General features: G+C 42.9%; 1 protein-coding gene across 2 annotated transcripts in view; it reads right to left on the bottom strand.

Moving 5' to 3' along the window:
- The window catches only part of rpia (ribose 5-phosphate isomerase A (ribose 5-phosphate epimerase)), a 52,684-nt gene that overhangs the window by 32,056 nt on the left and 5,715 nt on the right, over nt 1-14,913 (bottom strand). The window lies entirely within an intron of this gene.

Genomic DNA, 14,913 nt, shown 5'->3' with positions numbered 1-14,913 from the left:
CAACCTCTCCCTCAATGTTGCAAAAACAAAGGAGCTGGGTGTGGACTGCAGGAGGAACGGAGACAGGCTAACCCCTATTGACATCAATGGATCTGGGGTTGAAAGGGTAAACAGCTTTAAATTCCTCAGCATAAACATCACTGAGGATCTCATGTGGTCTGTACGTACTGGCTGTGGGGTGAAAAAGGCACAACAGTGCCCCTTTCACCTCAGGTGGTTAAAGCTGCTTGGTGTGGACCCCCAAATCCTCAGAACTTTCCAAAGGAGCACTATTGAGAGCATCCTGACTTGGCTGCATCACTGCCTGGTAAGGGAGCTGTACTTCCCTCAATCATAGGATTCTGCAGAGAGTGGTACAGACAGCCCAGTGCATTGTAGAAGTGAACTTCCCACTATTCAGGACATTTATAAAGACGTGTGTAAAAAGGGCCCAAAGGGTCATCACCCCAAACACAAATTGTTCCAGCTGCTACTATCTGGGAAACGATACCGCAGCATAAAAGCCAGGACCTACAGGCTCCAGGACAGCTTCTTCCACCAGGCCATCAGACTGCTTACTTCATGCTAACACAACTATATTTCCATGTTATATTGACTACCCTGTTGTACATACTGTTATAAATTACTATAAATTGCACATTACACATTATACATTTAGACAGAGACGTAACAAAGATTTTTACTCATGTGAAAGAAGGATGCAAGTAATAAAGTCAATTCAATTCAATTCTTTGACCCACTCCTATCAAGAGATACAGGAAAATCAGGACTAGGACGGCCAGACTGGGTAACAACTTCTTCCCTCAGGCTGTGAGACCAATGAATACCCTGCCGTCACTGAGGGCTCGTCACTTGGACAGCAAGCTGTTTAATGTTTACCTGTGCTGCTCATTAATAATTATAATTCAAAATACATGTAATGTATTTCTGGTACCACCTTGTTTTATGTGCTGTGTGATGTACGTTTTCTGGGCGGACTGTAGTCCTGAAGAACGTTGTATATACAAGACCACAAGACAGGCCATTTGGCCCATTAAGTCTGCTCAGCCATTTCATATTTCCACTCAGCCCCAATCTCCTGCTTTCCCCCGTATCCCTTCATGCCTTGACCGATCAATAACCTATCAATCTCTGCCTTAAATATACACAAGGGCTATGCCTCCACAGCTGCCTGTGGCAACAAATTCCACAGATTCACCACTCATTGGCTAAAGAAATTCCTCTCCATCTCCATTCTAAAAGGACACCAAGGCTTGTGTCTGGACTCTGGACTTGGCCTCTCCCACCATAGGAAACATCCTCTCTATCAAGGCCTTTCACCATTCAATGTTTCAATTTGGTTACCCCTCATTACAGTCATGGAGAAGTACATCTCAGAAGCAAGCCATTCAGCCCATCTAGCCCATGCCAAAATCATTTAAACTGCCTACTCCATCAACCTAAACTGGGACCATAGCTTACCATTTCCCTACTATCCATATACCTATCCAAACTTTTCTTAAATGTTCAAATCAAGCTTACATACTGGCAGCTCATTCCACTCTCACGACCCTCTGAGTGAAGTAGTTTCCCCTCATGTTCCCCTTAATCTTCTCACCTTTCACCCTCAACCCATCACCTCTGGTAGCAGAGCCACCCAACATCAGTGGAAAAAGCCTGCTTGCATTTACCTTATCTATACCCTTCATAATTTTGAATACTTCTATCAAATCTCCTCTCAATCTTCTATGTTATAAAGAATACAGTCCTAACCTATTCAATCTTTCCTTTTAACTCAGGTCCTCCAGTCCCAGCAACATCCTTGTAAGTTTTCTCTGCACTCTTTCAACCCTATTTACATCTTTCCTGCAGGTAGGTGACCAAAACTGCACACAATACTCCAAATTAGGCTTCACCCATGTTTTATACAAATTCAACATAACATCCCATCTCCTGTACTCAACACATTGATTTATGAAGGTCAATGTGCCAAAAGCTTTCTTTATGACTCTATCTACCTGTGACGTGATTTTGAATGAATTTTGAGCGTGCATTCCCAGATCCCTTTGTTCTACCACACTCCTCAGTGCCCTACTGTTTACTGTGTATGACCTACCATGGTTTGTCTTACCGAAGTGCAAAGCTTCACACTTGTCTGCATTAGATTCCACCTGCCATTTTTCAGCCCATTTTTCCAGCTGATGCAGAACCCTTTGCAAGCCATGATAGCTTTTCTCACTGTCCACTACACCTTCAAACTTGATGTCACCCACAAACTTGATGATCCAGTTAACCGCATTATCATCCAAATCACTGATATAGATGACAAACAACAAAGGACCCAGCACCCATCGATCCCTGCGGCACATGATTAGTCACAGGTCTCCAGTCAGAGAAGCAACCCTGTACTACTGCTCTCTGGCTTCTCCCACAAAGCCAATATCTCATCCGATTTACCACTTCACCCTCAATGCTGAGCAACTGAACCTTCTTGACCAGCCTCCCATGTGGGACCTTGTCAGTTGCCTTGCTAAAATACACATAGACAACATCAACTGCTTTGACTTCATCCACTTTCCTAGCAACTCTTCAAAAAAACTCTAGGATTGGTTACACATGACCTATCACGCACCCTTTAGAGGGAACATTGCTCAGAGCACTAGTCGCACCATGTTCAACCTTCTGATTCCTGACTTTGTCTGAGATCTTACCAACATTGGTCTCCACAATTTCTTGACCAACTGTTCTGGCATTCTGGTTCCCATCTCCCAGTAACTCTAGTTTAAATCCCACCGTGCAGCATTAACAAACCTTTCTGCTAGGATCTCCAGTTCAGATACAAACTGTACAGGTCCCACCATCCCTGGAAGAGAGCTCAATGATCCAAAAATCTCATGCCCTTCCTCCTACACCAACTCTTTGGCCTGATCACTGTGACTTTCCTCTGTAAGGTCATTCCCCATTCCACCCTCTCCCCCCACCCCACCATCAGTGTTTAAAGCGGTATACCTATTGCTGAGGGTGATGGCCACACAGGGGGTACTCTGCACTGGGTTCTTAACCCTCTTCCCCTCCTGACTGTCATCCATTTTCCTGTGTCCTACATCTTGGGTACCTCTCTCCATGTCCCATGTATTCAGCCTCCTGACTGATCCGGAGTTCATCTAGTTCCAGCTCCAACTCCTTAACACAGATAGTTAGAAGCTGCAGTTGGTTGCACTTCTCACAGTTGTAGTTGTCAGGGACACCGGAGGTCTCCCTGCCTTCCCACATCCCACAAGAGGACCATTCAATTCTCCTGCCTGGCATCTCTACTATCCTGACTGAGCAGATATAACAAAGGGAAAGAAAAGAAAAGAAAAACTTTAAAAGGAGCTTTACTTTTTTTTGCTTTCTCTGACTGAAACCTCTCTTCTGAATTCCAGTGAATCCAGACCCAAAGCCATCAAAAGCTCTTCATATGATAAGCTATTCAATCCTGGAATCATTTTCGTAAACCTCCTTTAAGCCATCTCCAGTTTCAGCACGTCCTTTCTAAGACAATGGACCCAAAACTGCTCATAATACTCCAAGTGAGGCCTCACCAGTGTTTTGTAAAGTCTCAACATTATATGCTTGCTTTTATATTCAGGTCCTCTTGAAATGAATGCTAATTTGCCTTCCTCACCACAGACTCAACCTGCAAGTTAACCTTTAGGCGATCTTGCACAAGGACTCCCAAATCCCTTTTGCCTCTTTTTTTGTATTTTCTATCCATTTACAAACCCCACTTCCAGAAAAGTTGGGATATTTTCCAAAAATGCAATCAAAACAAAAATCTGTGAAATGTTAATTCATGAGAAGCTTTATTTAACTGACAAAAGTACAAAGAGAAGATATTCAATAGTTTTACTGACCAACTGAATTGTATTTTGTAAATATACACAAATTTAGAATTTGATGGCTGCAACACACTCAACAAAAGTTGGGACAGAGTTAAAATAAGATTGAAAAGTTCACAGAAAAGTCATGCTACTGTGACAATTATAGCCACCTGGGCTCAGGAGTACTTCGGAAAACGATTGTCACTCAACACAGTCCGTCGCTGCATCTAGAAGTGCAACTTGAAACTGTATTACGCAAGGAGGAAACCATACATCAACTCTATGTAGAAACGCCGGCGAGTTCTCTGGGCCCGAGCTCATCTCAGATGGACCGAAAAACTGTGGAACCGTGCGCTGTGGTCAGATGAGTCCACATTTCAGCTAGTTTCGGAAAAAACGGGCGTCGAGTTCTCCGTGCCAAAGATGAAAACAACCATCCAGATTGTTATCAGCGAAAGGTGCAAAAGCCAGCATCTGTGATGGTGTGGAGGTGCATCAGTGCCCACGGCATGGGTGAGTTGCATGTATGTGAAGGTACCATTGACTCTGAGGCGTATATTAGGATTTTAGAGAGACATATGTTGCCATCAAGGTGACGTCTCTTCCTGGGATGTCCACGCTTATTTCAGCAGGACAATGCCAGACCACATTCTGCACGGGCTACAACAGCGTGGCTTTGTAGACACAGAGTGCGTGTGCTTGACTGGCCTGCTGCCAGTCCAGATCTATCTCCTATTGAAAATGTATGGCGCATCATGAAGAGGAGAATCAGACAACGGAGACCACGGACTGTTAAGCAGCTGAAGTCTTATATCAAGCAAGAATGGACAAAATTTCCAATTGCAAATCTGCTACAATTAGTATCCTCAGTTCCAAAACGATTAAAAAGTGTTATTAAAAGGTGATGTAACACAATGGTAAACATGCCTCTGTCCCAACTTTTGTTGAGTGTGTTGCAGCCATCAAATTCTAAATTTGTGCATGTTTACAAAATACAATTAATTTGGTCAGTAAAACTATTGAAAATCTTTTCTTTGTACTTTTGTCAGTTAAATAAAGATTCACATGAATTAACATATCACAGATTTTTGTTTTTGTTACATTTTGGAAAATATCCCAACTTTTCTGGAAATGGGGTTTGTAGAAGAAAAGTCTACCCTTTCATTTCTTCTACCAAAGTGCATGACCATACACTTCCTGCCACTATATTCCATCTACCACTTCTTTGTCTATTCTCCTAATTCGTCTGTCCTTCTGTATCCTCTCTACTTCCTCAAAACTATTTGTCTCTTTACCTACCTTCATACCATCTGCAAACTTTGCAATAAAGTCATCAATTCTGTCAACCATTGACATATAAAGTAAAAAGCAGTCCCAAAACAGACCCCTGTGGAACACCAATACATACAGACATACATGTACAGCCAGACGACAATAAACTTGAGCTTGGCAGAGGCAGCTACACTGCAGATTTTTAAAGAGATATTTAGATAGGCACATGTATGTGACAGAAATGGAAGGATATGAACATCATGTAGGCAGAAGGGGTTAGTTTTTTTTAGCCATTTGATTATTAATTAATTTGTTCAGCACAACATCATGGGCCAAAGCGCCTATTCCTGTGCTGCACTGTTCTAGGTTCTAACATCACTCCAGGATGCCCTACCGCCATGATTTGGAAAATGACCATCAATAAGGCCCACTCACAAGGAAAGCCAACAATGGAAATGGGACTGAGAACAAGTCACAATTATTATGTGGTGACGCCTTTAAGAAAATTAAGCTGCAGAACAACTGAGATTGGTTTGCACTGCAGCAAAACTGATAAACCTGACAGCTGGTCACCACTTAGTGCCCAGTAACAAACTCTAGTTCAATTTGCTCCTGATGAGCATTTCAGCGTGAGGCCCACTTCAGGGCTGGTCAGAGAACATCAACAGATAAAGTGCAGGGTACCAAGTCCACATGCTGTTCTATGGTCTTTATAATTACACAAATGGGCTTCAGAAAATTGGTAAGACTGAAGAAAGCTGTGTTTCACCCAGAAAATGCTAGTGGTATACAGCTCACTGCCTGAGTAGGGAAAACCATTACCATAATCATTACAGGTTTCCCCCACTATCTGAAAGTAGAGCGTTCCTATGAAAACTTTCGTAAGCCGAAATGGCATAAAGCAAAGAAGCAATTACCATTAATTTATATGAGAAAAATAATTGAGCGTTCCCAGACCCAAAAAAAACCACCAAATCAGTACGTACACACATGCGCAAACACCTGCCCGCACAAGGCTTAGTAGTCATAGTCATACTTTATTAATCCCAGGGGAAATTGGTTTTCGTTACAGTTGCATCATAAATAATAAATAGTAATAAAACCATAAATAGTTAAATAGTAATATGTAAATTATGCCAGGAAATAAGTCCAGGACCAGCCTATTGGCTCAGGCTGTCTGACCCTCCAAGGGAGGAGTTGTAAAGTTTGATGGCCACAGGCAGGAATGACTTCCTATGACACTCTGTGTTGCATCTCGGTGGAATGAGTCTCTGGCTGAATGTACTTCTGTGCCGAACCAGTACATTATGTAGTGGATGGGAGACATTGTCCAAGATGGCATGTAACTTGGACAGCATCCTCTTTTCAGACACCACCGTCAGAGAGTCCAGTTCCATCCCCACAACATCACTGGCCTTACGAATGACAGTCATTGTAGTCTTTCTCAGGGTAAACACAAGGTTAAAGCGGGCACCTTTTATCGTAAAAGCGAAAATCCTCTTCGGATTTCTTTCGGTTAGCGAAATCAGGTACAGGTGTCCCCCACTTTTCGAACATTCACTTTACGAAACCTCACTGTTACGAAAGACCTACATTAGTTACCTTTTCTCACTAACAGGTGTTTAAACTGTTACGAAAAAAGGCAGCGCGCGAAAAAAGCAGCATGCTATAAAAGGCAGTGTGTGCCCCAAGCAGCCGGGCGGCACCTAATCAATTAACTTGTTTATTTCGGCTTTTTTCTTAAAGATGTGCTGGGTGCATCCCAGCTACTGCTGCATGCTTCGCGGATCGATATCAGTTCGCTGCCCGGAGGTTGGGGACCATTGCACCACCTCAACCTCCGACGACTCAGCCTAACACACCATCATCAGTGTGCTCGGCGCTGTCTTCCAATTCCGGTAAGTGATACTACACTGTACTTACATTATTTCTACTTTATATAGACTGTATTTTTATGTGTTATTTGGTATGATTTGGCAGCTTCATAGATTAAAGGTTACTGGAGAGAGTGTTTCTGCCAAGAGCGCTTGCGTGAGATTTTCGCAACGGAGAACAATGCGGCGACAATTGTAGAAAAGTATTTCTACTTTATATAGGCTGTGTATTTATCATATCATTCCTGCTTTTACTATATGTTACTGTTATTTTACGTTTTGTGTGTTATTAGGCATGATTTGGTAGGTTATTCTTGGGTCTGCGAACGCTCACAAATTTTTCCCCATATAAATAAATGGTAATTGCTTCTTCACCATACGACATTCCGGCTTACGAACTGTTTCATAGGAACGCTCTACCTTCGGATGGCGGGGGAAACCTGTACTAATGTAGGTCTTTTGTAAAAGCAAAGTGGCGTAAAGCGAACTCTCATAAAGCAGGGTACACCTGTATTTAATTATCAATAACATACAAGAACCAGGCAATGTAAATTAACGGGATAGTTCTTTTGCAGCCAATATGGATGGAATTAGATTCTCTGATATTAAAATTATACAAATTAAGACCCTAAAACACAGGAGCATTATTAGGCCACTTAGCCCCGCCATTCCATTATGACTGATTTATTAGCCCTCCCAACTCCGTTAAAATCACCATCTATGAGGGAAATACAGTGCAAAAACAAACCACTTGAAAGAACTCAGTGGATCAAGCAGCACTTAGCCTTCAGGATGCTGACTGATCCATGTTCTTCCGGTCGTCTGATTTTGCTCCACATCTCAACATCTTTAGTGGCCCCATTGGATGAAGTGGAACAGGCCTTCGGCCCACAATGTTGTGCCAAGCCCAACAAGTTAATCAAATGGCCAATTAAACTAATCCTTTATGCCTACACAGGGGTCATTTCCCTCCCTTTTCCTCACATTCATGTGTCAATCTGAGCGCCTCTTAAAATCCCCTAATGTGTCTGCCTGTAGCAGCCCCCAGACAGCACATTCCAGGCACCCACCACTCTCTGTGTAAAAACCTGCCTCTCACATCTGCTTTAAAATTACACTCTAAATATACCTGATAGAATGAGGCAGCAAATTGTAGAGTGCTGCCAGGGGATTGGAGAAAAGCTAAAGTTCTACCATTCTTTAAAAGACAGAGAAGGGTTAAACCAAGTAACTACTAGCCAGTTGTACTTCAGTTATAACTTATTGGATTCATCTCTCAGGAACAGTATAAACAAGTTGATGTGCCTTTCCAAATGAAGTTATATACTGTGGCTCAGAAATGATGAGAAATTTCTCATCAATTATCAGATACAGTATCAATTACAGAGAAAAGGAGGAATTTCTATGGATAGGGAGTGGTGAATCTGTGGAATTCACTGTCACAGACATTTGTGGAAGCCAAGTTATTGTGCATATTTAAAGCATTGGTTGATAGATTCTAGTTTAGGCAAGGAATCAAAGGTTACGGGGAGAAGGCCGGTGAACGGAGTTGAGAAGGGTAATAAATTAGCCATTATAGAAAGGCAGGCAAACTCAGTAAGCCAAATGGCCTTAATCTGCTCCTACGTCTTATAGTTCAATGAGAGCCAATGCAAAGAGATGAGGGGGAGAGGCAATGGCACAAGCTGGCAGGAGATGGGGGATTCTGCGTGAATGAATGGGACACCCGAATGGTATGTTGCCTCCCAGGAGCCAGGGTCAGGGACGGCTTGGATCATGTCCACAGCATTCTGGAGGGGGCGGAAGAGTATTGGTAACAATGACATAGGAAGGAAAAGCAGAGAGGCCCTGAAGAGAGAATTTACAGAGCTAGGCAGAAAGCTGAGAATCTTAAAACTGCTGCCTGTGCCACGTGCCAGCGATGGTTGAAACGGATGATTTGGCAGATAAATGTGTGGCTGAGAAGCTGGTGCAGCGCACAGGACATCAAGTTCTTGGATCACTGGGATCTCTTCTGGGGAGGTATGACCTGTTTAAAAGGGACGGCTTGCACCCGAACGCGAGGGAGACCAATATTATCATGGGCAGATTTATTAGAGCTGTTGGGGAGGGTTTAAACTAATTTGGCAGGGAGATGGAAACCAGAGTGAAGGGACTCAGGATAGGACAAATGGTCAAAAGACAAAGATAGTCAGACTGCTAGGAAGGGCAGGCAGAAAATAAGACACAATTGCAGCCAGCAGGGTAAGTATCAGTGCATTAAGGATGCAGAATCAAAAAGGGTAACATATGCAGCACTCAAAGTGTTATATCTCAATGCATGGAGTACAAGAAATAAGGCAGATGATCTTGCTGCACTTTTACAGATTGTTAGGTATGATGTGGCCGTCACTGAATCGTGGCTAAAAGATGGCTGTAGTTGGGAGCTGAATGTCCAAAGTTACATATCTGAGGGATAGGAAGGTTGGCAGAGGGGGCGGTGTGGCTCTGCTGGTAAAGAATGGCATCAAATCAGGAGAAAGATGTGTCATAGGATCAGAAGATGTTAAATCCTTGTGGGTTGAGTTAAGAAAATGCAAGGGTAAAAGGATCCTGATGGCAGTTATATACAGGCCTCCAAACAGTAGCTGGGATGTGAACTACAGAATACAAGGGGAAATAGAAAAGGCATGTCAAAACAGCAATGTTATGATAGTCATTCGAGATTTTAACATGGAGGCCATTTGGGAAAATCAGGTTGGTAAAGGATCTCCAAGTGAATTTGTTGAATGCCTATGAGATGGTGTTTTAGAGCAGTTTGTCATTGAGCCTACCAAGGGATCGGCTATACTGGATTCGGTATCATGTAATGAACCAGAGGCAATTAGGGAGTTTAAGGTAAGCCAACCCTTAGGAAACAGTGATCACAATATGATTGAGTTCAGCTTGGAATTTGGTGGGGAGAAAGTAAGGTCTGACATAGTAGTATTTCATTGGAGTAAAGGAAATAACTGTGGTATGAGACAGTTCACTAAAGTAAATTGGAAGGAGATGCTGGCAGGGATGACAGCACAGCAGTAATGACTTGAGTTTCTGGGGGAAATGAGGAAAGATGTAAGATAGGTGTATTCCAAAAACAAAGAAATACTCAAATGGCAAAATAGTACAACCGTGGATGACAAGGGAAGCCAAAGCTCATGTAAAAGCAACAGAGAGGGCATACAACAAAGCAAAAATTAGCAGGAAGATAGAGGATTGGAAAGCTTTTAAAAACCTACATAAAGCAACTAAAAGAATCATTTGGAGGAAGAAGATGAAATACAAAAGCAAGCTAACAAACAATATCAAGGTGGATAGAAAAAGCTTTCTCAAGTATATAAAAAAAAAGATGAAAGTTAATATAGGACCACTAGAAAATGAGGCTGGAGAAATAGTAACAGGGAACAAGATGTCAGATGAACTAAATGCTTATTTTGCATCTGTCTTCACTCTGGAAGACAGTGGCAGTGTGCCAGGTGTTGAAGGGTATGAGGGAAGAGAAGTGAGTACAATTACTATAACAAGGGAGAAGGTGCTCAAAAAGCTGCAAGACCTCAGGGTACACAAGTCACCTGGACCAGATGAACTTCACACGAGGGTTTGAAAGAGGTAGAGGTAGAGACTGTGAAGGCATTGGAAATGATCTTTCTAGAAAATTGGGACTCTGGCACAGTTCTGGAGGACTGGAAAATTGCAAATGTCACTCCACTCTTTAGGACAAGAGGAAGGCAGCAGAAAGGAAATTATAGACTGGTTACAAACAAGAGAAGAAAATCTGCAGATACTGGAAATCCAAGCAACGCGCTCAAAATGCTGGAGGATCTTGGCCTGAAATGTCGACTGTACTTTTTTCCATAGATGCTGCCTAGGCTGCTGAGTTCTTCCAGCATTTTGTGTGTTTACAGACCCGTTAGCCTGAACTCAATGGTTGGAAAAATGTTGGGAGCATTTGTTAAGGATGAAGTTATGGAGTACTTGGTGACACAGGACAAGAAAGGACAAAGTCAACACTGTTTCCTTAAGGGAAAATCTTACCTGATGAATCTGTCGGAATTCTTTGAGGAGATTACAAGTAGATAGATAAAGCGGATGCAGTGGATGTTGTATATTTGGATTTTCAGAAGGCCTTTGATAAGGTGCCACACAAGAGCCCATGGCATTACAGGGAGAAAATAGAAAAATCTGAGATGCAAAGCCACTTGGGAGTCCTTGTGCAGAAGACCCTAAAGGTTAACTTGCAGGCTGAGTCGGTGGTGAGGAAGGCAAATGCAATGTTACATTCATTTCAAGATGTCTAGAATTTAAGACCAAGAATGTGATGCTGAGGCTTTATAAGGCACTGGTGAGGCCCCACCTTGGGTATTGTGAACAGCTTTGGGCTCCTTATCTAAGGAAAGATCTGCTGGCATTGGGGAGGGTTCAGGGGAGATTCACAAGGATGATTCTGTAAATAAAAGGGTTATCATATGAGGAATATTTGATGGTTCTGGGCCTGTAGTTACCGGAATTTAGAAGGACGATGGGGGATCTCATTGAAACCTTTCAAATGTTGAAAGGCCTAGACAGAGTAGATATGAGAAAAGAAGTTTCCCCATGGAGGTGAAGTCTAAAACAAGAGGACACAGCCTCAGGATAGAGGGGCATCCATTTAAAACAAAAATGCGGAGAAATTTCTTTACCCAGAGAGTGGTGAATTTGTGGAATTTGTTACCACAGGCATCTGTGGAGGCCGGGTCGTTGGGTGTATTTAAGATGGAGATAGATAGGTTCTTGATTGGCCACTGCATCAAAAGGTTACGAGGAAGTGGGGCTGAGGACAGGAAAAAAAAAAGGATCAGCCATCATTGAATGGTGGAGCAGATTTGACAGACCAAATCGCCTAATTCTGAACCTATGCCCTACAGACAGATGGAACCAGATGATGACTGGCAGATGGAGTTAGGTAGAGGAAACGAAGGGTGGAGGTGGAGTCATAAATTGGAAGATGAAGTGGAGCCAGATAATTGAGGGATGATTGGCAGATGGAACTCATGAATAGGAATAGGAGAGCTAATGATTTGAAGGCTAGGGTGATGGGCAATGGTAACCAGGTGGCAATGGGGAAAGAAACTGGGTAACAAGAGGCCTGGGGGTAAGGTTTGGAAAGAATGGGAGGTGGATCAGAAAGAGAAAGAAACAGTTACAGAAAGTGCAGGTACCTGAAATGGGAGTATTCAATGTTTATATGATTGAATGGCAGAGCAGTCAATGGGCTGAACGATGTAATTCTGTTCCTACTTCTTATGGTCGAAATTAATTCCGGATAGTCAGCGTAGATTTTTTTGAGGGAAGGGTGTGTTTTTTTAGGTAGTAACAAGTTAATGAGAGTAGCATGCTTGATATAATCCACATAGATGTTCATAAAGCACTCTGCGGCAAAGGGGTCAGATCAAAATTGGGATGCAAGGGAGGAAGAGGCAGATCAAATCCAGACTTAGAAGCAAAGGGAAATGAATGGCAGGCATTTTGGTGAACTGGCAGCCAGTTGTTCACATGGAGTTCCACAAGCCTGAGCACTCAATCCCTTGCTGATGATTACTGATTAATCATTAACTAAGTATTTTCTGATGTGTAGCAGAAGTCTAGCACTCCCTGCATGGAATGCTGGCAGAATCAGGAATACTGCTCAGATGAGGTATTTAGAGAGCAGTGATCTGGACTTTGGGCAAAGGATATAATGTAAGGTACATGATGAAGTTTGCATTTTAAAAAAACTAGCCATGTAATACACTACAGGAAGATATCAGTAGAATCGTTAGTTGGGTGAAAAGGTAACAAATGAAATACAATCCAGCAAAATCTGAGGTAATGTATTTGGAGAGATATAGTACAGATTAGCTTTATTTGTACACCATGTACATCAAAACACAGTGAAATGCATTGTTTGCGTCAATAACACAGTCCGAGGATATGCTGGGGGAAGCCAACAAGTGTTGCTGTGTTTTTCGCACCAACATAGCAATGATACAAGGGAAGCGTGCTTGTATCTTACTAAACCTAACCTGTACACCTTTGGAATGTGGGAGGAAACTGGAGCAACCGGACGAAACCCACGCACTCACAGAGTGAACATCCAAACCCTTCACACACAGCAGCGGGAACTGAACGCTGATCACTGGCGCCATTAAGCATGACACTAACTGCTAAACTAATATGCTAAGAAAATTACACCAGCTTATCCAGAAATACAGGAGAAGCTTGAAGTTTAGGTTCTCAGGATAAAGATGGTAGGAAAGATTGATGAAGTTTGTTTAAAAAGACAAACAGGATATCTGACTTCAAGAGCTATGGTGCAGGATACGAGGGCAGGGAGATTATGTTACCGTTGTATACAATGCTAGTTAAACCACAGCTTGAGCACTGCTCACTAAATTGTTGGATTAATAGGTTTACTCAGGAGAATGCAGAGGTGTATCACCTAAAGAATACTGGAAAATTTTGCTATGAGAATAAAGGGAGAGTTAATTAAGATGTATTATTAAAGCAAAAGTCGGGAAAATTAAATGTAATTATTAGAATTATTAGTGCGGAGATGAGCGATTTACTTTTCCTGAGGGCTGTGGAGGGTCTTGAACACACTGCCTGAAGGGGTGGCAGAGTAAGGAACTGTAATCAGATGTGAAAGCAGTTACCCAGACTATGGATCTAATGTTAGCATGTGGGAGTCTCATTTCTGACCAGTGAAGGAGATCAAAAGCCTTGCACCATCCTATGACGAATCAAATGCCAGGTTGTAAATGTTCTTTTGATTCGTGGAGAGGCAGGTGGTTAAGTCAGTCCAGTGTGTGGTTGATCTGACAATCTCGGCAGTGCATCATCTGGAGGTCCATCACCTCCCTCCTCATCCCTTTCTTCTGTGTTCCACTCTCCTTAGATTCCTCCTCCTTCAGCCCTTCAACTTTTCCACTTACCACTTCCCACCCACCCACCTTCTGTCAGCCTGTACTACCTCCTCCCCATCTCCCACCACCCACCTTCTTAGTCTGGCTTCTGCCCCTTTCTGTCCCATCCTGATGAAGGGTCCCTGCCAAAAACTTTGACTGTTTAATCCCCTTCATAGATGCTGCCTGACCTGCTGAGTTTCTCCAGCATTCTGCATGTGCTGCTGAAGGTACATCTGTAACTTCAGTGCACAGTTGCACAAGGGCAGATCTGAAAAATCACCCCATTTACACCCAGTCAGCTGCGGTGGTAGCCAGTCAGGAGGTTTTGGGTTCAAGTTGCTCTTCAGACAATTAATCATCGTCACAATTGTCTCAACACAAAATTGCCGACCAACCCTCTTCCTCACCTGCCGAGTTCCTCCAGAGTGCAAGAACAGGGAAGGGAGAAGAGCAAAATACTTAGATCTGGAACATGTTTCAAAGGGCAGTTGAAGCAGATTTCAGAAAGGTTTTGAGAAAAACTTACGCAAAGAAACAAGGCATGGTAGTGTAGTGGTTAGCACAATGCTTTACAGTTCAGGTGACCCAGGTTCCTGTAAGGAGCATGTACGTGCTCCCTGTGACGTGGGTTTCCTCTGGGTGCTCCAGTTTCCTCCCACAGTTCAAGGACTATACCAGTAGGTTAACTAGTCATTGTAAGTCGTCCCACGATTGGGCTAGGGTTAAACTAGGGGGTTGCTGGGCAGTGTGGCTCGAAGGGCCAGAAGGGCCTATTCCACACCGTATCTCAATAAAATTTTTAAGAAGTTAAAAATCAACAAATTTGCTAAGACAAGTTGGAAAGCTGCAAGCTCCCTAAAGGAAATGGCTGAACAGTCTCTTGCAAGGTCTTACAGCCTTAAGACTTGACAGGGTCCTCACCATGAAGGACAAAGACTAATTCTAACTTTCTTTAGCCCAGACACCACTGCACGCCGAGCTCAC

This window comes from Mobula hypostoma, chromosome 4 (genome assembly GCF_963921235.1).
Source record: "Mobula hypostoma chromosome 4, sMobHyp1.1, whole genome shotgun sequence".
NCBI classification, from domain to species: domain Eukaryota; kingdom Metazoa; phylum Chordata; class Chondrichthyes; order Myliobatiformes; family Myliobatidae; genus Mobula; species Mobula hypostoma.
Note: the sequence above shows the minus strand (reverse complement) of the source record. Positions and strands in the feature narration are given on the sequence as shown.